Genomic DNA, 26,897 nt, shown 5'->3' with positions numbered 1-26,897 from the left:
AAAATTTGTTAAATACATTTTATATTGTAGCCATGCTAAATATTTGAGGGTTGAATTTGGTATACTTTTGTATGTACAAATATTTTATGAAAAAATCATGTTTGAAATATTTAGTGAAAATAGCTTTTAAGTATATATCCTATACACTGACATCAAATTAAAATGAAATTCTATTTATAATAGTCTCTAAAGGAATTGCCCCCTGTGATGATACAGCAGACTGAATCATAGAAAATAAGGAAGCATAGGAAAAATATGTGGTAATTATGGACATCCTTGTTACAGTAGAAAACAATAGTCAGAAAAGTTTTAAACTAAATTTCTTTCTGTGTTTTATGATCTATAGAAAGATCTGTAATGAAAATAATTGAAAATATTTAAGTCCATTTCATTGAATAATTAAAATTACTATTTGGTCATCAGTTGCTTCTCAACATACCTTAATAAAACAAAAATGAAATTTTTCTCAGATATCATGGTAGCCTGTATTTAGTTTCCATAATAACAATGAAATAGAGGCTATTTTTGTTAAAATATCAGAGGGAAATTATCTGTATTTATGATGTATGGGGAAAGAGCCCAAGTAATGAAGTAAGAAGATCTGTGATTTTTTTAGTATAACCTAACTTAGCCTGTATTAATATTTTGTTGTGGCAGTCATTTTTGACATAAAGTTAAAAACAAAAATCTATTTTTACTATATATGCATTCTATAGTTATTATTTTTAAGATATTTTACTACCATAAAGTCATATACCTTGGTGAACATGCAAGAAAGTACATAATAATGATGAATTTTAAAATATTAAATGTGAAAATGAAAAAAAAAAAAACACAAAAAGTATCCTGCTGATTTGCTCTGCTGTGTCTTTATTATAATAAATACATTACTTAAATTATTCCATCTGTTACATTCCAAAATAGGTATTTTTACATCTATACTAATGTGCATTTATTTTTACCTATGAAAAAATGATTAATAGTAGGTACTAAAATTGTACATAAAATATAAAGTAGATTTTTTCTATAGTTTCTCCACATAGTAAATAATGAAGGAACTTACTACTAGTTTTAAATATTAACCATTCTACCAACAAATTATTTGATTTTTCAAACTATACAATAAGTATATCTTTTAATTTTTTCTCTAAATTATAAATTTTTTACCCTTGAATCTTCTTAGCCACTTTTCACCCCTGGTGGATGTGATCCACATATATTATGTAAATCTACACTATAGAAAACATGATATTACTTGAAAGTAGAAAAAATAAATAATTGTTAATATACACATATCTATTCTTAATAGCTGTGTTTATTAATTAAATGTATAAAAACTACTTCAAAATTTATTGACTTTATGCAACCATTATTTATTTTTTCTTCAGTGTTGTGGGTTGTATGCAGCTTTATGAGAGCAGATTGTCCAACATGGCTGTAAGCACATGTCTTTGACTTTAGCTGGGGTGAATGGAGAGTGAGAAAACTAGGCTTCTCACTCCATGTAGTTATTCATGCTCTCTCTCCAAATTATCTCTTATCAGCATTTTAAATCATGTTCCAAGCATCTCATTGAGCAAAGAATGTTTTATGACCAACTACAGGTTTGAGAATCAGAGACTTCCTCTTGATAGAAGTAGTGGTAAAATCACATTTCAAACAAAAAAGATACACAAATATGGAAGAAACTTTTGACATGTTTTCTGTTTACCAAATAATGTTCCCTGGCATTAAATTAGTCACATTTCTTATTCTAGTGGATGCTGTTGTCTGTTCTCTATATTCTCCTGTAAAAACAAAAATAACATTTCCCCTACCTGCAAGAGAATTTTCAATAAAATGCTCAAAGTTTGACCTAGTTTTAGGAAGTGTCCTTATATCTTGGGAATTACTTCCTCTAATATATCTGCTCTCTTCTGGTCAAGGCAACAATTATCTGGTGATACTGGGTATTAAGCCTTGGCCTCTTTGTAATATTCTGTCTCAACTTTGAAGGTCCATGTTTGTTCCAGTACTGTCTGTTAATATGAAGGATTTGTTGTGACTTCATTAGAGTTCAGATTCTTCCTCTGTTGAAGGAGGCTTCCATCAATCCCTTGATGGTTAGTTTCTGAAAATGTTCTTCAATAAACAGCATGCAAAAAAATTTATTTTAATAAATTTTTTATTAGGATCACCAGGCTCAGTACTCAGAGGCTGAGTAAGGAGGATCCTGATTTCAAAGCCAGCCTCAGCAACTTAAGAAGACCCTAAGCAACTTGGCAAGACCCTGTCTCAAAATAAAATATTTTTAAAAAGGCTGGAGATGTGAGTCATTGGTTAAATGCCCCTAGATTCAATCCCTGGTACCAAAAGAATTTATAATAATAATAACAATAATAATAATAACAATATCTTTTATAAGGGAATTATAAATAATGCAGGGGTTTATTTATATAAGAATATACTCATAGAGTATAAATTGATTCATTTCAATTTATATTCAATTCCAAATTTTTCCCTCCCTCTTGCTGTTCATTCCTACTACATGTCTCCCCACTATTTATTCTTTTTTTTTTTTTTTTGCAATTGGTGTTTTAAAGATATACATAAAGCTGTAATTCACTATGGCATATTCATATGTGTACTTAGCATAATTTGGTCAACTTAATTCTACTGACTTTTCCTGTCCCTTCTTCTTCCCCTCAATCCCTTCCTCTACTCTACTGAAATCCCTTCTATTTTCTGGAGTTCCTCTTTTTTTTCCCCTTGCTTTGTTCTAGGTTCTTCATGAGGGAAATATTCAACTCTTGACTTCCTGAGTCTGACTATTTTACTTAGCATGAGTGTTCTGCAGTTCCATCCACTCACCAGCAAACATGATAATTTCATTCTTCTTTATGGCTGAGTAAAACGCCATTGTGTATATATTCCATGTTTTATGTACCCATTCATCCTTCCATAGGCACTTGCACTGGTTCCATGACTGGGATATTGTGAATCATGCTCCTACAATCATCGATGTGGCTGAATCACTCTAGTGTGCTGATTTTATTTACTTTTTCTTTTTCTTTTCTTTTTTAATGTGGGGGTTGTATTTATTTGTTATAAAAGGAATGAAGATGAGAAAATTTAAAAAAAAATGTTTACTAATTCATTCATAACATCACCAAACACATTGTATCTTAACATGAAATCTTTTATGAAAAAACTGCATTTTCCAAAATAAAAAATATGAAGAAATAAAAAGTTTGGATTTACATTTATAAAATCTTTCAATAACCAGCTTGATAAAACACTGAACTTTTATATGTTTGCTTCTGCATTCTATCTGCTGCATTTATCTCGTATTTGTAGAAGTATATGAAGAAATCACACCACAAAGAGAATTACAAGGAAAGGGATGTATATGTTAATGACCTTTCTAGAGAATTGACATTCTTCCTTCTGATTTGCTACCATACCAACATCCAACAAGTTGTAATTTCTTAAAGGTTAGTTGCAATGTAGAATATGAAATAATAGCAATGAACTTTTCAGATTCTATTACATTAAAATCCATTGATCCATTTTGTAATTTGGCTGGGTCATCTACCCCTGTGTGATTTTATAACATCAGGCTTTGGTCATTTGAAAAATATTGGTTCACCGAATTATTCAAAATTCTCAATAAAAAAGTCAAACTTCTTCATGTCAATATTTCATTACTGAGTCATCAGAAAATGTCTTCAAATTTTGAAAAGCTGTTATGTTCACAGTGACAGAGAAATTTTGGGGGGGTTTAATTTTAATTTGGAAGTGTGAATTTTATCATTGGAAATAAGCACTATTATTGCCCTAGAAGTGTCAGGTTTATCTTGCTCATTTAGAAAAGAAGAAGAAGCTTTTCTAATACCCATCTAAATAACCATCATTCCATCTAAATAACATAACATGAAATTATGTTCCATGACAAAGGTGGCTAATTCAGCTTGAAATGGCAGCAGACATTTACATGATGTTCAACACTTCCAGGAATTAGAAAATGCAAATTATAACTACACTGAGATTCCATCTGACTCCAGTCAGAAAGGCAATTACCAGGAATACAAGTAACAATAAATATTGTTGAGGATGTGGGGGAAAAGATTCACTCATACATTTCTGGTGAAACTGCAAATTGGTGCAATCACACTGGGAAGCAGTATGGAGATTCATTAGAAAACTTGGAATGGCACCACAATTTGACCAAATTATCTCACTCCTCAGTTTATACCTGAAGGAGAGCGGTAGTCCCACCTACAATATATGAGTGTACCCTTTTCTGCACATCCTATCAACATTTAATATTATTTGTATTCTTGATGATTGCCATTCTGACTGACGTGTGGTGAAATGTTAATGTAGTTTTGATTTTAATTTTCCTTATTAGTAGGGATGTTGAACAGGTTTTCATATATTTGTTAGCCACTTGAATTTATTCTTTGAGAAATTTCTGTTCATCTTGTTTGCCCATTTGTTGATTGAGTTGTTTCTTATTGCTGTTAGTGGTGGTTTTGATGTTAAATTTTTTGAGTTATTTGTATATTAGTGGTATTAATCCCCTATTGGAGGAGCTACTGGCGAAGTTCTTTGCCCATTCTGTAGGCTCTGTCTTCATGCTCTTAATTGTTCCCTCTGCTGTGCAGAAGCTTTTTAATTTAATGCCATCCCACTTATTGATTCTTTGTTTTATTTTTGAGCTTTAGGAGTTTTGTTAAGTATATTTCCAGGAACCCAATGTAAGTTACTCCCTCATTAAAATGCATTCACCCTGTTCTCAATAACATCAAAATTATTTTTCATTTCAGGCACTGGGCTGATAATTAATAATCTCATGTACTTTATTAGGTCCAGGAACAGATAAAGCTCATTACATGTAAGTCCTTATGATCACTATCTCTTGATTCAAGGCAGTGAAAGAAAAGTCATATTTATCCAACTTGCATATTTTCAACGTGCAAAAGTAAGACAGAAAGTGAGATTGGAAGCAAATAATCATAATACACATTTGTTTAAAACAATGGAGAAAAAAGAACCAATTATGAAATCATTGGGATATGATCAGCTACCTTCTACATGATTCCTGGTTTATTGTCTTCTGACTTTTTACTTTAAATTCAAATAAAATCTTGAACTTGCCTACTGATTTGATGTTCCCTTTTTATAATAATGTCCCAAGATTATAGTTGGTAATATTCCATCCAAATTAGTTTCTGTAGAAATTTGGGGCTCAGATTCAATTTTTTAAGTTAAACAAATTAGTATTTTGTAATACAATTTGTCATTACATCCATTCATAGTAATCTCTTAACAACTATGAAGTATGTTTGAGTATATTCCCTATATCAAAAGCCACATTCACATATTTTAATGAAACAGAGTTTTTTTTTAAATTTTTTACCTTGGATCACATGCCTAATTGCAATCAGATGATATTTTTTAGAGTCTTAAATCTTTTTTCCTCCAGCTAAATTTGTCAACTTCACACCATGTTAAATCTTTTAAATGCCTCAAGCATGTTACAAGCTTATAATTCGTTGTATTATAAATTTGCTCTCCCTATTTGGAAATCGTGTTGAGTAGAAATAACAGAAGTGAAAAAGCCTTTATAAACTCCTTAAAACTAAACAATTCTTTCTTTTTGCTTAGTTCCCTCTTGCAGTAATGATCATATTTAGCTAGTAAAAGCCAAATAATTTTTTAATAAGCAAATGGTCTTTTAGTATCTACGCTATTTTGCATGACACTGCAAGCAATATTTTGCCAGATATTTTACTACTACTTAATCTAGATGTTATTTTTTCAGACTTTTCTTTTCATTACCTCACTACCTTTTAGTTTTTGCTAACTTTTCCCTTGCCAGTGTTCTAGACTTTTAAATGTATTTGTAATCATTTGTCTAGTATGAGGCTGGTGCTTGGGACCCAAATCAAGGACATACACTTGGGTTTTGTTAAGAGAGTATCTCACTTGTAGACCCCAATTTACATATTTGTTAGCAATTGCTGTGCAATAAGCAACCTCAACATACATTGTTTCAAAACAAAATCTTTTACTATCTCTTAGGATACTTATGGTTATCTGAGTAGTTCTGCTCCAGGGGAGAGCTTGTTACAAGCTGACAATTGAGCATGGCTTCAAATAGGATATATGATGGCTAGAAATAATCTCCTGGCTCATTCATACCATGTTTGAAGATTCCCAGCAGCCACAAATGACAAGTCATAGTGCAAAGCGTGAGTCCAGCCTACAGTTCTGTCATATATACCAATGGTGCACTGATCTGCACAAGCAAAATGGCAAGTTGCACTCTACCTATTCACGAAACAAGAAGAAAATCTGCATAGTAAAATTACATGTGTAAAAGAATGAGGGGAAATTTCACAAGGTTTTTTCATCTGATAGTTTATCAAAAAAGGATTCCCCTATCTCAAGACTAATTTTTATGTTGCTAATAATAATAAACCCATTCATCAATCAGCAGCTTGAGGTATGAGAGAATGTTGCGCTTTCCATGAATTGTGCATTTTAGGAAGTCACATTCTGCATGAGCAGTATGAAATTAATATTTTCAATATCTTATTCTTGAAACTATTATTCATTTTAATATTTTTATAATATCTCTAGATCATAGTCTTGAAACCTTCATGTTTTCATTGCATACCTAATTTTAATAAAATTATTTAACTCCTAAATAGTGTTTATCCTAGCATTATAATATTCCTTTTATTATCTTTTACTTTTCTATCACCAACACAAATGCTATTTCTCTGGGCCTTATTATCTCAATACTAAAACTAAAAGCAGTTTAGATACTCTTTCTTATATTTATCACTGAGAAAGTGGTGTTAAGTTTTTCAGATAAAAATTCTTCCTATTATTATCATTAAAATGTGGAATGGAGGATATGAATTGTTGGACATATTAAAGACACAGTTAAAAACTAAGCAAATTTTTCATAAATCAATCCTGACATTCAAGGTCACTAATTACCTGCACAATTTTCCCATTACTCCCCTCTTATTTTTCTTTTACATGTTTTTGTTTTTTTGCCTTGGTCCATATAAAATTTATTTATATGCATCTGATTGCAATTTCCTGCTGCACTTCTCATTTGCTTCCAACATATTCTCTTCTCATTTCTTCCAGTCCACAGTACTCTGTATTGCAATTTGTTTTCCAAAAATGAATATCCATTCCAATCACTAACAAATAAATCATAATTTCTGTAAGTTGACCTTTTTTCAGATCTAATACATGTTATTATATATCCTCTCACTACTAAAACCACTATTGGCAATAGATACAAATTATTTCTCACTGTGATCTTAAAGATCCATTTAGAACTTTCCATGCACTATCAAAACATTAATATTGAATTTTATCCACATTTCAGTCTTTTAGAATTTATATTCTCAACTCCATTATTATATTTGTAAGTGACAATGACCTCTAAAATATTTATCCAATATTCTTCCACATAATGACTTATATGATAACTTTTCTAATTATGCAAATTTCTATTCAAAAACCTTTAAAACATTATCAACCTCTAGCCAACTCAGTGGTGCACACCTGTGATGTCTATGTCTCAGGAGACTAAGGCAGGAGGAGGTCAAAGATAGTCTCAGCATTGGTAATGTGCTAAGCAACTAAGTGAGACCCTGTGTTTATATCAATTATAAAAAATAGGGCTGGGGATGTGACTCAGGGATTGAGTGCCCCTGCGTTCAATCCCTGGTACCAACCCTCCCCCCAAAAAACAACAACAACAACAACAACAACAACAACAACTTTATCTCTCTCCAAGTAAGGCAAAATTTCTAAACATGGCATTAAACACAGTATTTAATCAATGCAACACTATTTTTTATTATGAAATAATCTGTTTTACATTCTTGATATACCAACCTAGGAAGCATAACATTTTCTTTGACTTATTTCTTACATAATATATTTCACAGAAGAGTACTGCTAAAGAGCTATATATAGTTCATAATATCATTTTCAAACATGAATTTATGAGGATGATTGCTGTTTTATGACTGATTATGATGTTGTTATAACTTATACACATGGTTTCTGTGTCAGCAGCATTATGATATTATTGGCTCAGACTGTGTTCAGGTTCTCATAGTGAACCAAATATTTCCTTGGATAATTTTGCAAATCCAAAATTTGTGATTTCTCCTACTAAAACTGAGTTTTCCTATCTTAACTAAGAAACTAACATTTATATTTAATTCTCACTTTATTGATTCTAGACAATCATTGTTGTGCTTAAAATCCTTTTGAAAACTGTGTTATCTGCTACTTTCATTTTGTACTATCATTGAATTTGGGCAATGTAACTTTAATAAATTTTCATAGGATTCTTTGATTAAAATGTGTATGGCAAAAGTTAAAGAGGGCTCTTTGTCAGAGTTAAGAAATAAAAAATGTATTCTGAATCATTAAATCAGTTGCATTCTTTGCCCAACATTCTTATAAACTTTTGGGTAACCTACCCCATCAAAGTCTTCAGACATTGTCAGTATATCTCTATTGAATTATTATTTCTGTTTCTATGTTGCATTGTTGTTTTTCTTTGACTCTAAATATATACATATATAATCTGATGATTATATGTCACATGTAATTTATGCTATTTTCCTCTTCTGTAATATTCATACTTTTTTAAATTCCAATTTTAGCCTGAATGTTTTTGCTTATCTGGCATCTGGCTCATGCTGTGGCCAGTATTATGCCCAAATAATCTATTATTTTTAATCACCATTACTCAGTTTTAATTCAAAAAATATATACATTTGATTCTTTATTCGTTAGGAGTTAAATTTTCCATTCATCTTTTACTTTTGGGACACAGAACTCCTAATAATTTTCATATCTACATTTGTTAATTGTGGTAGGTTGTTTATCTTGGATTATGATTCCAGCATCTACTAATATTATTTTTTCCATTCTGTCTTATTTTTTGTATGCCTAATCACTTTTGTTTTAATTGAGGGTATATTATATGAGTTAGTTGGGGCAGAAGGTGAATATTAAGAAACTGCTTCCTGCACCTGTTGATGCTCACAAACCTGAGTTCTTTAGAGTAGGTGTGCAAGCTGGAAAATCAGGCAAAAGCTGTTTTTCTAGTCTCTTAATAATATTTTCTTTTTCTCCAGGAAAAATTTGCTTTTCCTCTGAAGATCTCAAAAGATTAGATAAGTGATATGAAGTCCACTCACAACAATACAGATAATCTGCTCAATGTAAAGTTAACTGATTATCAATATTAATTATATATAAAAATAACTTCAGAGCACCACATGGATTAGTGTTTGACCAAACAATCTGGTACCATAGTATATTCAGTTTTTACATAAAAATAACCATTAAAATTACATATGGAAACTTATAAATACTTTCAGTTTTGTTTTTATCCTACATAGAAGGATAGTGCTATTCTCTGGAAGGAATCAAAAACTGAAAGAATATCACATTAATACTGACCTAAGCCAAGGAAGTAATCTTTAAACTATTTTTTTAGTTCATTCTATTTTGATTCTGTTATGTTCAGTTTTATAATATTTAAGAATAATAAATATTAATATTGCTATATAATTGAATTTATTCTTATTTGAAAGGATTAAACTCCAATTTCTGTTCCTTTTGAACTCTGAAAATAACACACACACACACACACACACACACACACACACACACATTGAAAGAAAAAAAAAAACAGAATTTCTTTATTCTTTCTCCTTGAATTATAACACCCTGTTCTGCACAAAAATATTTATACATATTGCAAAATGGCTGGAAGACAGACAAACTGCTTTTCCTGCTCCTATCTTTGGCCTTCACGTTTTCTGGCACCTTTGCATGCTCAAATTTTGGTTAACCTAGTAGTCATAAATACCAATGTGGTCTCTTCCCTTGCCAGTGAAAGTCAAAGAAATCTCTCTCTCTTCTTTTTTTATCTCTGCATTTAGAAATTGCTGCTCATAGTCTCACTCCATCTGAAGGATTATAAAATCTCTTACTTGGTTTCCTTCTGTCTTGGATTGTGAATCATTAAACACTTGTTGTCATAGAAGCTTTCTAATGGACTTATTATTCAATGTTCTTTTTCTTCATATTTTATTTGGCTCTGCGTAGGAATATTGGATTTTCAGAATTTTACCTTAACCCATTTTTTGGCTCCCAAATTATAATCAGAGACTTTCAGGATGAAGTTAATGGTAATTAGTTCTAATTGAAGATGGAATGTTAACAAAATGGCTAGAAATTGTTTATAAAATAAAGTATGCTAGAAGTAAGAAACAGATATGGAGAGAAGAGTGCTGTGGCTCAACAGCATTGAAAGGTGAGCTCTTGAATATCAAGCATTGATTGAAAGTGTATGGAATGTGTGATGCATTCTGTGACCCCATGAAAAAAGCACATGCAGAGACTAAAGTTGTTTATGGGCATAAGTACAATAGAAGCTTCTTTGCTTTGCTCAGCTTGACTAGTTTCCCCCCAGAACTTGATGAATGATTAACACACACACACACACACACACACACACACACACACACACACAGACAATGATTATAATATTTATATGATTATAATATTTATTATAATAAATGTGGAAGAAAAAGTAGTCTTATACTAACAAATATTCAATGAATATCAGCTGACTATAGTAACTGAATTCATGCAAATTAATTTTGAGAATAATAAATTATACAGATATTAGCATCAATAAAAGAAATTTCATTGGCCACTTTCTTGATTCAAAATTCCCCAATAGCCAAGATCTTATTTAGTCTTCCACCCCACTCCATATTTAGTCTTCTTTCTCAATTGCTTCTTAGTAGAATAAAGATGAGTGGTGCTATTTTTTTTCTACTTTCCAATCCCAGCAGCTTTGTTAACTACTGTGTAGTGTCCAGTAAGTATAAACTTAAAAGAAAAAACAGCTCCACTTTTTGCTGTGAAGCAATAAGATCAGATTTGTCTCTGGAAGTTTCTTCTCTTCTAAAACAAAAAGGTGGGGGGAGCACATTCATATCACCACTAGGGTATTTGTTGATCTAAAGATACTACATTTATTTTAAAGATAAATTGGAATGTGTGAAATGATCATGATTAGCAGTTATATAAAAGAACAGTAAGAAGCATATTAATTGAGACTTTGTTCATAAAACATGAAAACTACCTGAAATTATAAGACATGAAATTCTAAAATATTTACACAAAGGTTAGAGACCATTGCCGTTTTCTGATTCAGAGTTTTGAAGTTCAGCAAAAGCTCTAGTTTATCAATCCCAGAGTGAATTCAAGCAATCTAACTTGTTTAGTGCATGGAACATATTTTACAGAGACTGTTTTATCATTTTACCCAAGAAAACACTTGCATCTATCACATTATAACAAGACCTGCTTTTGTCTTTTTCTTCTTTTCTTTCTTTTTTTTCTTTAAATCACATTTAGCTTTCTTTACCCAGAAACCATGTTATTCCTACCTCAGGGATACGTTTCTTAGATTCTATGAATGCTTCCCATAAATTTCCCTTATAATGGCAATATTGTCTAACTAACAACAAATGCCAAAAGCAGTTTGTAGCTCATGTTCAGCGTTGTTTGGCTAGAATCCTCAGGCTGTTGATTCCACTCTGTTGTAATCTATTCAGCCAGAATGATCTTTTTGAATTACAAGTCATTGAGGGACATGAATCATTCTAAACCCCAGCATATGCCATGTTTCTAAATGTGGTCTCCCTTGATCTTTTCAGGACTCTAAATCAGTCAGCAGTTGCCAGCTTGGCATTTTTGCCCATCCCTTTTTCTCTAAAAATATTGTTTTTGTTAATTATCTGCCAAAACTTTTTCCCTGTCTCATTCATTATCTTCTGGGAATCTCAATCCCCATAGTATGAAGAAAGACGTCTTCAGTTTTAAAAATGGCACAGAGTTAAAAGGAAAAATAATGCAATATTTTTTTAATTGGTGCCTATTCATTACCAATTCAACAGCTTTGGTGCCTGCCGTGACTTCAATATAGATACTGTTCACTAAGTATTTATAGAAAAAAATGATTAGACAACCAATAACAAATTATGACAATGATGTATTTTTGCTATTGTTCATACCAAAATACAAGAAGGTTAATAAGTTGATGGTGGAAATTATGAAGGTAAAATTTTGAAACTAAAAGAAAAACTACAAACTATAATGAGCTTTTGTTATTGATATTTACTTTGTGTTCCTGTGCCTATAAGTTATATGTCATAATTTGGGCCACAGAAGTGCTTTTATTTTGAGAAATTTATAAAATGAAATAAGAATTTTTGTTTCTTACTTTAGTAATTTTATCATTGGGTTTTGCATATGATTTATACTTGAGATGAAATTTATGCTTACAAAGACAATACTAGCAGTGAATTATCTTTGTTTCAAGTAAGCTGAAATTGGTTACCAACAAACATTCAGGAAAAAAACCACACACCCTAAATATGATTTCTATAAAACATTATTTTAAATTTATCTCTATACTAAAACACAATCCTCATGCCCTTTCTACTCAAGCTCTTAAGGATAGTAGGAGTATGAGGTCATTCACCTGATTATAGATTTTAATTAATGTGAAAGAATAGAAAAGCCTCAAACAGAATGTGTGATAGTTAATCTGAATTAACTTAATTGGATTAAGAGACACAGAACAATAGGAGGCTTCTGGTTGTTTTGGTAAGGGTATGTCTAGAAACAGTTGGCATGTGGGACAGCAGACACCCACCCTAACTATAGGTAGAATAGTTTAATAGGTTGGAGACCTGGATGGAACAAAAAGAACAAGGAAGTAGCAGCAGATACAAGCTCAATTGTTCACCAATGGGTTCTCCATTGCTACTGGGATCACCTGAGAACATAAGACTTCAGCTTCTTCCCTCTTACAAAGCAAACTCTACCCAGTGACTCTCTAGGAGTTTTCAGGCCTTCTGTTCTGGACTGAGGTGTCATCATTGATCCCTCTTGTTCTGAGGCTGCAGCTTCTTTAATTGAACAGCTACTGGTTCCTCCAGGTCTGCAGAAGGAAGTCTATGGACAGCCATTGTGATACCACTAACCAGCTTCTTGTTGGGAGATATACCTGTTGGTTCTGTTCCTCTAGAGAAGGCTGAATAATACACAAGGTTAAAAAATATCCAAATAAATATTGAGAAACTGATCAGATGATTTGCCATATATGATCTGATATGATCTGAGAAGGAAAACTTTAGTCAATCATAACCTTTATTTTATCTCCTTTAAATTCCCCTGGAGTTGTCTTAGACACTCCAGTGAAAATTAAAAATTTAGAAGAAATAAACTATAGTCAAGGTAACTGATGTTAAGTATTATCTAATGAGGCAGCATAAAAATGTAGCAATTCAGCGGGACTCAAATGTGCACAGGTTGAAAGATCATTAACTCTGAAATTGGATTCTTCTTTTCATTTGGCATGGATACTACTTCCACCTAACACTTTGGGGTAGGTTGTTCAATGAAGGGCACATAAACCTTTTTGCTTCTAGTATATAGCTGATATTTTTCCAGGAAGGCTTGACTTATTCACAGTTGCCTGTAAGTATTCTTCTCTATGTTTTCATTGGAAAAAATATTTATGAATCATATATTCCACACAGACACATATTTATTATGGGTTGGTCAGAGACACATGCAAACCTGTAATATCTGACATAATTATTTAAAAATAGAGATATAGTAATAAATGTTTCTAATGCTAATAAAATCACTTGCTTTAATATTTGTTTCATTTTGTTAGCAGTTTTTTTATGTAAGCACATGAAAAGCATAGGTAAGCTAATGGGATATGACTGTAAATATAACCCAGATAATCTTAATTATTATTCTATTTTGTTTTCAATGATATCTGCCCAGTCTATGGGTTTTCTATTATCATTTGCTCCTTAACATTAGGTATGCCTTGTCTATTTTTTAAAATATCTGCTTTCTGGAAGAAGGATTTCCTGCACTATCCTTAGTAAGGGCTTATCTCCTTGAATAAAACACATATGTTCCTGAAAGACCTGGAATTCTGCAAAATAACCACTAACAGTCACAGGGCTTAGGAGGAAAATGTCATTGGCCAAAACCTATGCAGGTATGTAAACATAACACTAACAAAACCAATAATTGGTGCCTTGGGAAATTATGTGGGCAGACCAGGCAGTCAGCACAAGCTGTCAGGAGGATGCCTGAGGGAATATTAAACTTGCACAAAAACAATAGAGAAGAAAGTCTGGCTTGTGGGAGGTACTGAATCAATGCAGAGAGAAATGCAGCTCTGAACACCAGAGAAAGTAAAACCTGCCACGAGGCTAGAACTCTGCAGGGGTGTGATTCTGGCTCTCTAGGGTGAATATGATGAGTTCAAGGACTCATTTTCAATTTCCTAAAATAGAGCTACAAAGGGACCCCTTCCTAGGAGGCACCCAAGCAAAATACGTGCCAATTTTTTTTTCTTTTCTGAATTACAGTTTTTCTCTTACTATGTTGGCTCCTCTTTAGTAAAATCAGATATGAAACAACCAAACTTCTAACATGTATTCATAATTTCCCCCTCATTACTAGTGTTTATGAGTAAAATGTAAAAAATGTGTTTTTATAGAAGAAAATTTCCCATAGCAGCATGAACGTGCTACTCTGAATATTTTTTTTTAACCTGAAACACCATCAAAATTGGGAGTTTATATTTAATGAAATAAACTCTGGGAGCTCATTCAAAATTCTTTGAAAGGCCACATTTAAAAATACTATCACTTATATTTGGACAAATTGTACAACATTTTATTCTTGTTTTCAAGTTTAGATTAATTCTTTGTAACCTTACTCATATTTCTAAATGCTTTGATCTTTTACAAAAGAAAACTAGTTTATTCTCCACATCTTTCATGGATCTTTCATCTCTTATTCAAACTGGGAATACATCTCTTTATCTTTTATAACTCCCAAACATCTTATTGACAAGAACAAAACATCTCTAAGATAGATAATAAAATAATACATAATGCTGATAGGTTTTTCTAATGATAGATTACCCTACATTCCTGGAATAAAGCCTATTTATCCTGATTCATTTTGATTTAAATACCTCTGCATGGTTGGGTTTTATAATATTTTATTTATATTTTGGCATATATTCAAAATAAAATTTATTTGCAATGTTATTTGTGCTGAGTTATGCTAGCTTTGTAAAATGACTGGAAATATTTTACATTTTCTATATTCTGGATCACTTTGAATAAAACTGAAACTATTATTTATGTCAATTTTATTAATTTATGTTTCATTCTAAAAGCATCTGTTGTTTAGCTTTTAAAATACATTTCTCCAAGTTCTACATGTTCTTCACATAATTGCATTTATTCTTTTTCATGTTTTTTTCTGTGTTCCTTCTCTCAGAACCTATTACCTATTTTTAAAAAATCTTTGTACAAATAGGCAGGCATTGGTATTTTAACACTTAAAATGAAATATTAATTTTAATTTTTAATTTAATTTTTAAATTGATTTTAGAGATTTTGACCTAACCATTATTTTGTTCTCAAAAAGTAGAACATATATCAGAGCATATCTCAGTCAAGATGTGAAGTTTAAGTAAATATGCTTTATATAACACAAAATAAGTATAATTCAGTTCTAGCTGTGGATATCTATGGCCTTGGGTAATTGCTTACTTGTTTTATATATAACTTATATCATGCTTTTCATTGCACTTAAATCTCAGTAATGCCCTCTTGAAAAATAACTTTTTCCCTGGAAAGATGTGTGTGTGTGTGTGTGTGTGTGTGTGTGTGTGTGTGTGTACACATGCATGTATATGTATTCCTGTATGTACAGGATAATTTTTTAATAAGCAACTACTTTTTGGAAATAAATGATGATGCAGAATAGAAGATTATGCTTTTTATCTATTGCAGCCCTTGATTTTGTTAAATGTATACTAAAATCCTTCAGAGATCTGACACATTTTTACCCCTTAATAAGAGGTTTTATACCCAAGTATCCAAATCTCATTAACTCTACCAATAGGACCCTGAGCACATCCTCAGTGGGAAAACTTTAGATTTTTCCCATTTGATTAACAGTTTCCATTTTCTCATTTGATTAAACACTTTAAATTGAATGAAGGACTCCAGGGAGTCATTTTTTTTTAACAATGTACAAAAAAAAAAAAACCCTTTTATAAGTGGTAGCATTGTTATTTTTTAAAAACTTTTGCAAAGTTTTAAAATGTGCTTCATTTTGAGTTATCATTCTATAATATAGATTACAAAATGGGTGCACTTTTTGCCATTCAAATTGTTCAAATGTAGCAAAATATTTAAATGTAACATTTTATATAGGTAAAATTAATTGACATTCTTACCTCTCTGAAACACTACAGAATATCAAAATTCACTAAATGAATATTGATACAAGGTTCCTGATAACATTATAATCAATAACTATCATTTTCCAAAATTATTACTAATCAAGACAATTTGATCTCAAAATAGACCCAAGGTATGCATGATACTGTCAATTTTGTGACAGTCATTATTTGTAATAGTTTGTTCATTGCCTTTGAACTTAGAAACACCTGACTTTGAATCCATCTTTGTCATTTACAATATCTTTAAGGGAAGCACACTCACAAAAAGATATACATCCTCCCAGAGAATATGCTTTATATATAATCTGCCATATGACAGTCTTTTGATTCATTTATCTAAAAATGGGAATAATTATGATAATAATAATTAATTTAATTAAAATAATAGATGCCCAATAAGCATGGTATGTCTAATAGTTATCTTTAGATTTTATTCTACTTATTTTATTGAAAATAATAGGCATGAGAGGAATGTTTAGTACTTAGTCTCAAATTATTTTAAAAAGCTGAAGTAGAGTTTGCAAGAAAAATATATGATCACACATTTGATAGAAAGAAAAAGCTTTATTTTATTTTGGTAATAAACTTGAAGTTGTTGAACCAATTAGAAATTGTTTCAACTATGGAAAAAATTTCTCCAATAAATCCATTCTGACCACCGTATAGGACGCTGGGTGGTGGTGGTGTTTCTTAAAATCAGAAAGTATATCAACTGAGATATATCTTAAAATCTATCTTGATATTTTCTAAAAAATATGCAGGTGGTTTTTGTATTATTGGGTTTACAAATTAGAATTCCTTTGCATATTTTAGAAAACCTCAAAATTGTATTGATAAAAAACACTTATTCTTTGTCCAGAAACTTCAGTTTTTATCACCTGAAGAACAATCCTCCCATGATAGAAAAAAAAAATTGGTAAGAGTTTCTGAGTTATAGGTGTCAAAATTGTCATTTAAAAAGACTTTTTATAAGAAACTCTAGACCAAAGTTGTCAAGTTCTTGCATGCATTAAATGAATTTTTTTCAAGATTGTTCTATTTAAAACATTCTGTGTACTTTTTGAAAGCATTGAAAATATCAACTACAATATTTATCAATATTATTTATTTATCAATAATATTTTTAAGAGTTTACTAAAAATAGTATGATTTTTTGGAAAATTGAGAGGAAGATACATAAATTTCCTGATTTTTCATATAATCACTCACTTCACATATATGTAGCCTCCACTATTACAACATCCCTCAATAGATGACATCTGTTACAATTGATAAACCTACTTAACACAATTTAATCATCTAGAGTTTATAATTTACATTAGGAATCATTTTTTGGTGTTATACATTCTACATGTTTTAACAAATGTATGATGCTATGTATACATCATTAGTATGATGCAGAATATTTTAAATGCCCTTAAAATTATCTGTACTTCAGTTAATCCTCTTTCCGACCAGATCTTGGCAACCACTGATATTCTGCTCTCTCCATAATTTTTGTCTTTTCTAAAAACCTATATAATCGGAATATTATCTAATGTAATATTTTCAGATTGACATATTTCACTTTATTATATGCTTTTTAGGTTCCTTTATATCTTTTTATTACTTGAGGTCTCATTTCCTTTTTAGCCCTGAATGATACACTGGGATGTGAATGTACCACAGTGTAGGGTTTCCTTTACCTGCTGAACAACACCTTGCTTTCTTGCATGTTTTGCTAATTGTAAATAAAGGTGGTATAGTATCTATATACAGGAGTTTTGTGGAAATAAGTTTTCAGTATATACCAAGGAGCATGATTGTATATCTTATAGAAAGTATCTGTTGACTTTTTTATGAATCTGTAAAGTTTTTACCTATATTGGTATGCAGTTTGCATTCTGATGAGCAAGAAATTAGAATTTCTACAGTTCCATATCCTTGCTAGGATTGTGGCATAATTAGTGTTATAAATTTGGCCATTTTAGTAGGTAGGTAATGGCATCTCATTGGTGTTCTAATTTGCATATTTTCTTGATGATATGATGTGGAACATTTTTTCATATGTTTAATTTGTTTTGTGAGGTTATTTTTATCAGTGCATTCACATTTTTTTCTGATTTTTTTCATTAGATTTCTTTTTTATTATTGTTGAGAATTCAGGGTTTTTTTGTGATTTTTTTTGAAAAAATATCCTAAAGACCTTTAGCAATCCTATCTTTAGAAATCTCCTAGTGCATATCCTGTTTTCTCATTCTCTTAACTCTTTTTCAGAGAAGGTTTAAGTTTAATGAGGTTTAGCTCATTATTTATTTTTTTATGTATCATGACTTTGCTCTTTCATCTAAAAGTCATTGTCATACCCACATGGTGTTGTACAGATTTTCTCTTTTTACCACTAGGAAGATTTGTAGTTTTGTGTTTATATTTAGATCCATGATTGCTTTTCAGTTAGTTTTCATGAAAGCTCAGGTTTTAGACTCACTGTTTTTACATGTTGATGTCCAATTGTTCCAGAAACATTTGTTGAAAATATTATCTCTGTCCATTGTATTAATTCTGCTCCATCTCATATTAGTTCTGAATTTATGAGTGGGTCAGTTTCTTGATTCACTGTTCTGTATCATTGATCTGTATATCTATTGATTAATACCAGATTGTCACAATTACTATAGCTTTACAAGTAAGTTTTGAAGTTTTGTATTGTTATCTCCCAAATGGGTTTTCTCTAATGCTCTCTTGGCTATATAAGATAATTGGTATCTCCATTTCAAATTTAAAATAAGTTTGATATCAAAGAATACCTTGTTCAAATTTTGACTGGAATTACATCAGATCAATAGATCAAGTAGACGGAGAACTGATGTGTTGAAAATATTGAGGATTTCAATTCCGAAACATGAACCATCTTTTGATTTATTTAGTTCTGTTTTGCTTTTATTCATTAGAATTTTGTTATATTTTCTCATCTGTATCTTACACATGCTTTGCTCAATTTGTACCTAGTAATTTCCTTTTTTGGGTGCTAAAGTAAGTGCTGTCATGTTTTTTGATTCATATTTCACTGGTTTGTCACTAGCATAAAAGAAATCAATTGACTTTTGTACATAAGCCTTGTATCCTGCAAAATTACTATAAATTACTATAATTACGAGGTCCAATTTATTAAACATAGATAATCATATCCTCTGTGAACAAAGACTTCCTTCTCTGTTTCTTTCTTCCCAGTCCAGTTTTAATCTCTTCATCTTCTTTTGTTGTACTAATAGGACTTCCAATATAATGTTGGAGAGCATAAAAGGGAATATCCTATTTTTAAAAATTGTTTTCTTAGTTGTAGATGGATGTGATAACTTTATTCTATTTTATATTTTAAATACAGTGCTGAGATAAAAGCCAGTGCCTCACACATAACAAAAAAAGCTTTAGGTTTATGGCTATCTAAATGATTTTAGCATTTTCTTTTTAAGGATGTCACTTATCAAGTTGAGGAAGTTCCCCTTTATTCTTAGTTTACTGAGATTCATTATAATGAATATGTATTGGGTTTCATGAAATGCTTTTTTGTTGAGTCTATTGATATGATCATGTAGATGTGTTCTTTGGATATCTATGATACAAATTATTTTAAAAGATAACACTTAATCTGTCTGAAGAAATGTTGTACTCTAAAGTGTCCATCAAAATGGAAATCCTTGATTTGCTCACATTTAGCTATGTTTGATAAGTGGCTCAAAGATCAAGATTAATCACAACAGGAATATTTGCCTGAATGAGTCAAAAGTTTTCATTTTTGATAGGTTAATATGTGAAAATTAATTTATAATTTTATGGACTATTTGAAATATCAACCACTAAAACTAGTAAACGATAAAATTAAAAAGCCAATTCATCTGTAGATTCAGAGATAAAAAAAATACTAAAAATTATCTTTTACTTTAACATTTTCATTTGAAAATTATTCTATATTAAAGCAGTAGCTATAATTCTGTTGACTTAATATTTTAATCTACTAAATAAATATTTTAACTAAATAACTAATGTCTATATATTCAAAATCATAAGTTTATCAGCTTAAATTTTAGAAATGTTTTATATTTACATATATAAAATGTGCATATTAATTTATATAATACATTAATTATGTATAATCTTACTTGTTTCCTAATGTAAATATTGTTCAACTATGAGAGTGCAATTAATTTTTTCCCAGAATTAATCTTATGAATAACTGCTTCCCTTATAATGTCTCAGAAATCTCATTTTATTAATTTAACCCTTATGCTTATATTAGATTTTAACAGCATTATTGTTTTCTTGATTGTAAAATAATGAATTTAATAATTTTTAAAAACATATACACTTCAATGTCTACCATTCTTCTTAGATAATAGTTTTTTCTTTGTTTTGTTTCTCTTCATTTTTGTCCATATTTCTACTTGTATGCATTTTCTCTACTTAGAGAAATTAAACTTCCATTTATTCTGCTGCAATTCCATTAAAGTTAACTGTAACCCATCAGTTATTAACACTAATTAAAATATTTCAAGATACAATTTTCACTGCCTGTTCACAGATTTCCTACTTAATCAAATGAAAACTATGTGAAGAAATAGTAAATATTTGTATTTTAATGTGCATACTTATCTGTGTATGCAAAGTACCCATATAATTTTAATTTTAGGAGTATGAGTGTGCATGGTTTGTGGGTATTTGTGTATGTGTGTGTGTTGCTGTGTGTGCAAGTGTGTTCATGTGTGCATGTTTATGTGTGTGTTGGAAAGAGAAGAGACATTAAATTTAATTTTGTGATTGTAAAAATCAGGCTCCTTTTTAGGTATTCAAGTGAGTTTGCACTTGCAAGTGGTTTGCATGGGAACTATTTTTAATTTGAAATGCAATTTCATTTGTATATAATGAACAAAAGCTTTCAGTGCCTAAGTCAGGGAATGTCTCCATAGTGCAAAAATTTAATGTTGGTGAACCTGGAATCTCAAGAGTTAGACAATAATGTAAATCACACTGGGAAGTAGCCATTCAAATGAAAAATCATAAGATAGTGTCTTATAAATAAGTGGAGTAGAAGGATTTTAGAATGAAATGACACAGCAGTTCAACACTTTCTTTTTGTTTTATTGAGGGATTGAACTCAGGGGCACTTGACCACTGATCCACATCACCAGCACTATTTTGTATTTTATTTAGAGATAGGGTCGCATGGAGTTGCTTAGCACTTCTCTGTACTGAGGCTGGCTTTGAACTAGCAATCCTCCTGCCTCAGCCTCCCAAGCCACTGGGATTACAGGTGTGTGCCAATGTGCCCAGCTTCAACACTTTCTTATAACTCATGGATCCACCTCCAGGATGTCTATCCTTTGAAACCATGCTCCATTGCCATGTCTCATGAATGCATTGCAGAGGATATTCTGCTTGGTAATCTGCTTCCTGGATAGAAAATGTTGGGCCCAGAAGTAAAATGTATAAAAGCAATTTAGCTTTTATTTCAGGTAGCTCAGTCTGATAAAAATATAATTTACACAAACAGTTTGGAGATTACTCTGGGTTTAGTTAAAATCAACACATTTTATATAACCTCATCATTATCATTCTGCCTGAAGCACTTATTACCGAAGACTTAATTATGACTACTCAAGTTGAGAAAACTTGAAATCTACTCTCAACAATTTTCAAGAATGCAACATGTTGTTATTAACTATGATAACCATGTTTTAAAATGGATACGTTGAATTTATTCCTACTATGTAATTGAAGTTTTTAAATTATTTGACCAACATCAATTCTATCTCCAGCCTGAGAAACTAATATAGTACTCTCCGTTTCTATGAGTTCAATTTCTCCAGATATCACATATAAGAGAGATCATGCATGTGTTAATTAAATCAATGTATTTGTATGTGTGCATATATATATATATGTGTGTGTGTGTACATGTATATGCACACACACACACACACACACACACACACACACACATATATATATATATATATATATAGAGAGAGAGAGAGAGAGAGAATCTTAAAGTTACAAAAACCGTAATATTTGTGATTATTTGAAATGTTTCATGTTTCCATGAAGCTGTGCCCTTGAGGATATTCAGAACTTATGCAAATCACTTTCCCAGGCTCGTCATATTTGACTTGCCTTCTATTTCCTAGTACACTGCTCTGTTCACTTATCCATACAATAGATACTGAGGCTAGTGTCTGTCACAGTACCAAATATTATTCCATCCTGTATAACTTAATTCACCTTCTACCCATACTGCAATCACTTCTCTCTTACTTTTCTTGAAGGATTTACTGCATTTCACTATTAGAAGCTTCTTGCCTTACAAAATACATGCATGAAAATTCATTGTACTTTAGTAGAAAAATATTAAACATAGTAATTTAATATGGAGATATGATTTAAAAGAAAAACAATAATTTCAAAGTTAAAACTGAAAAACATGGTTTGTTAAAGAAAAAATTCTGGTTCTAGTTGAGATTTTGTTAGTTGGGCCTAGTTGTGTTGATTTTCTAAAGCAAATTAGAAGAAGCTGAATTGTGTGAAATATATTTTTGTATATAAATAATTAGAACAAACTTAATTTTGGACACTTTTTAAAAGTACAGATTCCAGTACATTACAATGCTTCAGCACAAATATTGTTCTAATTTATAATTTAAAATAAGACTTCTATATCTTTCTACATTGTGTTCTACTTACCAGCTACAATGTTCTTATGTCCTTAACTAAAAGTAATACCTAAAGGACTTTGATTAAAATAGCTATCTATGCTTCAAGTTCATTGTATTTGAATGAAAATCCATTGGTCTTTATATCACCAAACTAATTTCCCCACATATATTTCAAAAGATGACATGGATTTCCAATACAATACTTAATTCATGTACTAAAATACAAACCTGACTTTATATGAATACCAATATTACATAGTTGCAGGCATGCCTTCAAATGTCTACAACATGTAGGTAAGATAGAATTCAATAAGCAATAGAGTAACCTTACAGAAGACCACTACTGGTTTCTTTGATGAGCATGCTTCCTGTCTCTGATTTACAGATAAAATAGCATGTGATATGTTCACATTATTAATTACAGAGTTTCTGGGATGAAAAGAAACAAAAAGTGATCAGAAGTTATTATCATATATATTGAGGTCACACCATGGCAAAACCAAGAGCCTCAGTAAGAATAGATGCAAGATTTTAAATAGTGTTACAAATATTTCTAGAATCATGGCAGAATATTCAGGTTAAATATTCATGCTACAGTGAATATAAATTATTTTTTAAACTAAAAGTTGAATTTATTAAAAAGGAATGAAACTTTTTAAAAAGGATCACCTTATTTGCAAATTGAAGTTTAAGTATTTTATGTTCTATAGTGACTACATCCTTGGGAAGGAGCAAATAAGTACTTTACTAATATATTACTCTAATTTTGCACATATTTTCAGAGATTCATTCTATATTTGTATTCATTCTTTAGCAAAACTTAAAATATCAGTGTAGCCCTTAAAATCATCAAGTACAAAAATGTTGGTATTTCATCTAGCAAATATATGTCATTGGTTTTGACATTAAATTTTTAATTTGAACTGAAAGACATATTAGTGTAGCCTAATAGATTTCTATTTCTGTTTAAAGCTTCATTAACTTTGCTATTACATAACTAAATATTCCCAATAGCTCAAATACCAAGAAAAATGATATCAGATAAATTCAATATGGTAAAAGTTTCACTAAATAATTGAACATTTTAAAAAAATGACAAAACCCTTTCAGGACATAATTAAGTGTAGAAAGATTTCTACATATGCATCATTCCACACTAAAATAAACATATAAATATAGTCTGCTCTAATTACATATACCTGTATCATATTTTTATGGCATAATTGCTTTTTGAATGCTTTTAGTTGACACATAGCTTTTGCACATAGAATGTGTTATGCAAAAAAAAAATCAGTGCCATATTTTATGTTTTCTTTTGAGAAAAACTTTTTTCAGATATTTAGCCATTTTTTAACTGGTTGTTTGTTTTCTTTCTATGGAGTTTTGAAGTTCCTTATATATTTTCAGTATTTACACTTTTTCAAATGCATAGTTTACAACACTTCCTCTTTTTTTCTGCTATTGTTTAATTTTCTGTAAAGAAGCTTTCTAGTTTGATACATTTCCTTGTGTCAAGTTGTTTTTGTTTTCTGTGTATTTTTGTGTCATATCCAAAAACAATATCATCACCCTGGCCACTGTCCTGGGACAAGCTCATATGTTTTCTACTGTTTCCATTATTTTAGGTTTGGCATCTATGTTGTTAATCCATTTGAATTAATATTTTTAACTGGTAAGAAATAAGGATCTCATTTTACTCTTATGTGGGTAGATTTATAGTTTTCTCAGCACTATTTATTTGAAGAGACTGTCCTTTTTCTTTGTATCTTCTTAGCCTCTTTGTCACCAATCATTTATAATTGATTGTAAATGTGTGGAATTATTTCTGGGCTTTCTATTCTGTTAAACTGTTTTTTTTTTTATGACAATACCATGCTATTTAGATGAATGTAACTCAGTCCTATATGTAACTATAGTATAAAAATGAAATATCCATAATTAGACTTCTCCATATAGATATATAGATGATAGATGCATATTAGACATTATATTAGATTATTTTGGAATGTTTTTCTGAGTATGTGTCAAAGATTTAGAAATCTTCTCAAACATTTTTTTGTCTATTTTCAAAAGCAATATTGTAATAATCATTAGGACTACTAATAAGTATTTTGTTTATTTTCTGCATAGTATATATTTTAACATCAATTTTGGCAATTTTCATAACTAACAAATCAAGTATAAGAAGTAGTAATGTGTGTCATTTTCCAAGAAAGTTTTATTGTCCATAAGTTATTGATTGTAGCTTCTGTGCATGTGAATCTGCTACTAAATACTCAGGAAAAGGACTAGAGGGACTTTGTTCATATTCAAAATGTAAACTGGGTTGATAGCAGGTCCCTGAATATAAGCTTATCTAGTCACTAGCCTCTCATATACATGTGGACTATATAGCAAAATCACATGATGTCACTTCTGGCATTACATTACAAAGCTTGATCCCCCTTTTGAGTTCTGCCTTCCTTATTTTGATGAAGTCTGTTGTCTTGTGAGGTACCATGAGAAGAAAACTGAGGCTCTTTATGCAGCAATGAGCTGGGAAGAATATGGTCCCTTAGTTCAATATTCCTGAAAGGTAGCACTTCCCATCAAAAACTACATGGGAGAGCTTTGGGGCAGAGGCACCCTCAATTGATCCTTCATTTGATTGTAGGCTTCAGAAGACCTAGGACCAGCTGAGCAATGACTGAATTCCTCACCTTGAGAAAATGGTAGAATATTCATTCTTTCAAACAGCTTAAATTTTGAGGGAAAATTATTATACATTGATACATAACTAATTCAGTTAATAAATGTGAAAGGTCTCATGTCATAAGATGGAACAAATATAGTTCTAGATACAGTCAGTACATACACTGTGGGTCAGGTGATATTGGAAAATGAATTCAATGATGTATATAACCTTTATCAAAGAATATAAATCAAGCTGGAACAAAAAAATTAGTAAAACCACTAAATTGAAAAAAATTACATGTACATATAATGCTATTCCTATCTATTAAAGCAAATATATATATATATATATATATATATATATATATATATACATAAGTAATAAAATAATAATATTAATCCACTGTATAAATATGAACACTAGTATGATGTCTCATTGAAGGATCAATGAATGCACAAGTTCATTTACAATATTTTATATTTTAAAAGTGATGAGTCTAATGTAAATATATTAAAAGGCTATTAACTTTTCTTGTATCTAGGTAAGTTATGCATAGATATTTCTCATATTATGTCCTATTTTTCTTGTTAATAACACTGCTTATTTGTGAAAAAATAATTTTAGTAAGATAGAACTGAAGTAATAAAAATATGATATATTGATATGAAGTTGATATGCTATTAACATAAAAAATGGATATAAAAATACCTGCATTTGGTTTAGAGAAGTTGCATGACTAAATTAGATACAGATCTCGTTTATTGTAGTAATCCGATGAGAACAGCATCAGCAACCATAATACATCAAATAATTTCCAAGACATTAAGCAAACAAACCATTTATATAGATTAATGTAAACAAATCATTTATACATCTATTGCACAGAGCTCATCTTTAAACTTCGCCTCAGAGACATCCACTAAATAGTATGAAGCAGAGTAAATCTATCATATTATGCTATTGTTGCAAAAAAAACACTTTAATATGACATATAATATGCTAAAAATGGAAAACACATTATTCATACATGTAAACCTGACACCTAGAAACATTAATATTATCATGCTAATTAGAGAATAACATAATTATTCAAATTTTTATCACTTGATATGTAATCTAT

Source organism: Callospermophilus lateralis, unplaced genomic scaffold, assembly GCF_048772815.1.
Source record: "Callospermophilus lateralis isolate mCalLat2 unplaced genomic scaffold, mCalLat2.hap1 Scaffold_96, whole genome shotgun sequence".
Lineage (NCBI taxonomy): Eukaryota > Metazoa > Chordata > Mammalia > Rodentia > Sciuridae > Callospermophilus > Callospermophilus lateralis.
Note: the sequence above shows the minus strand (reverse complement) of the source record.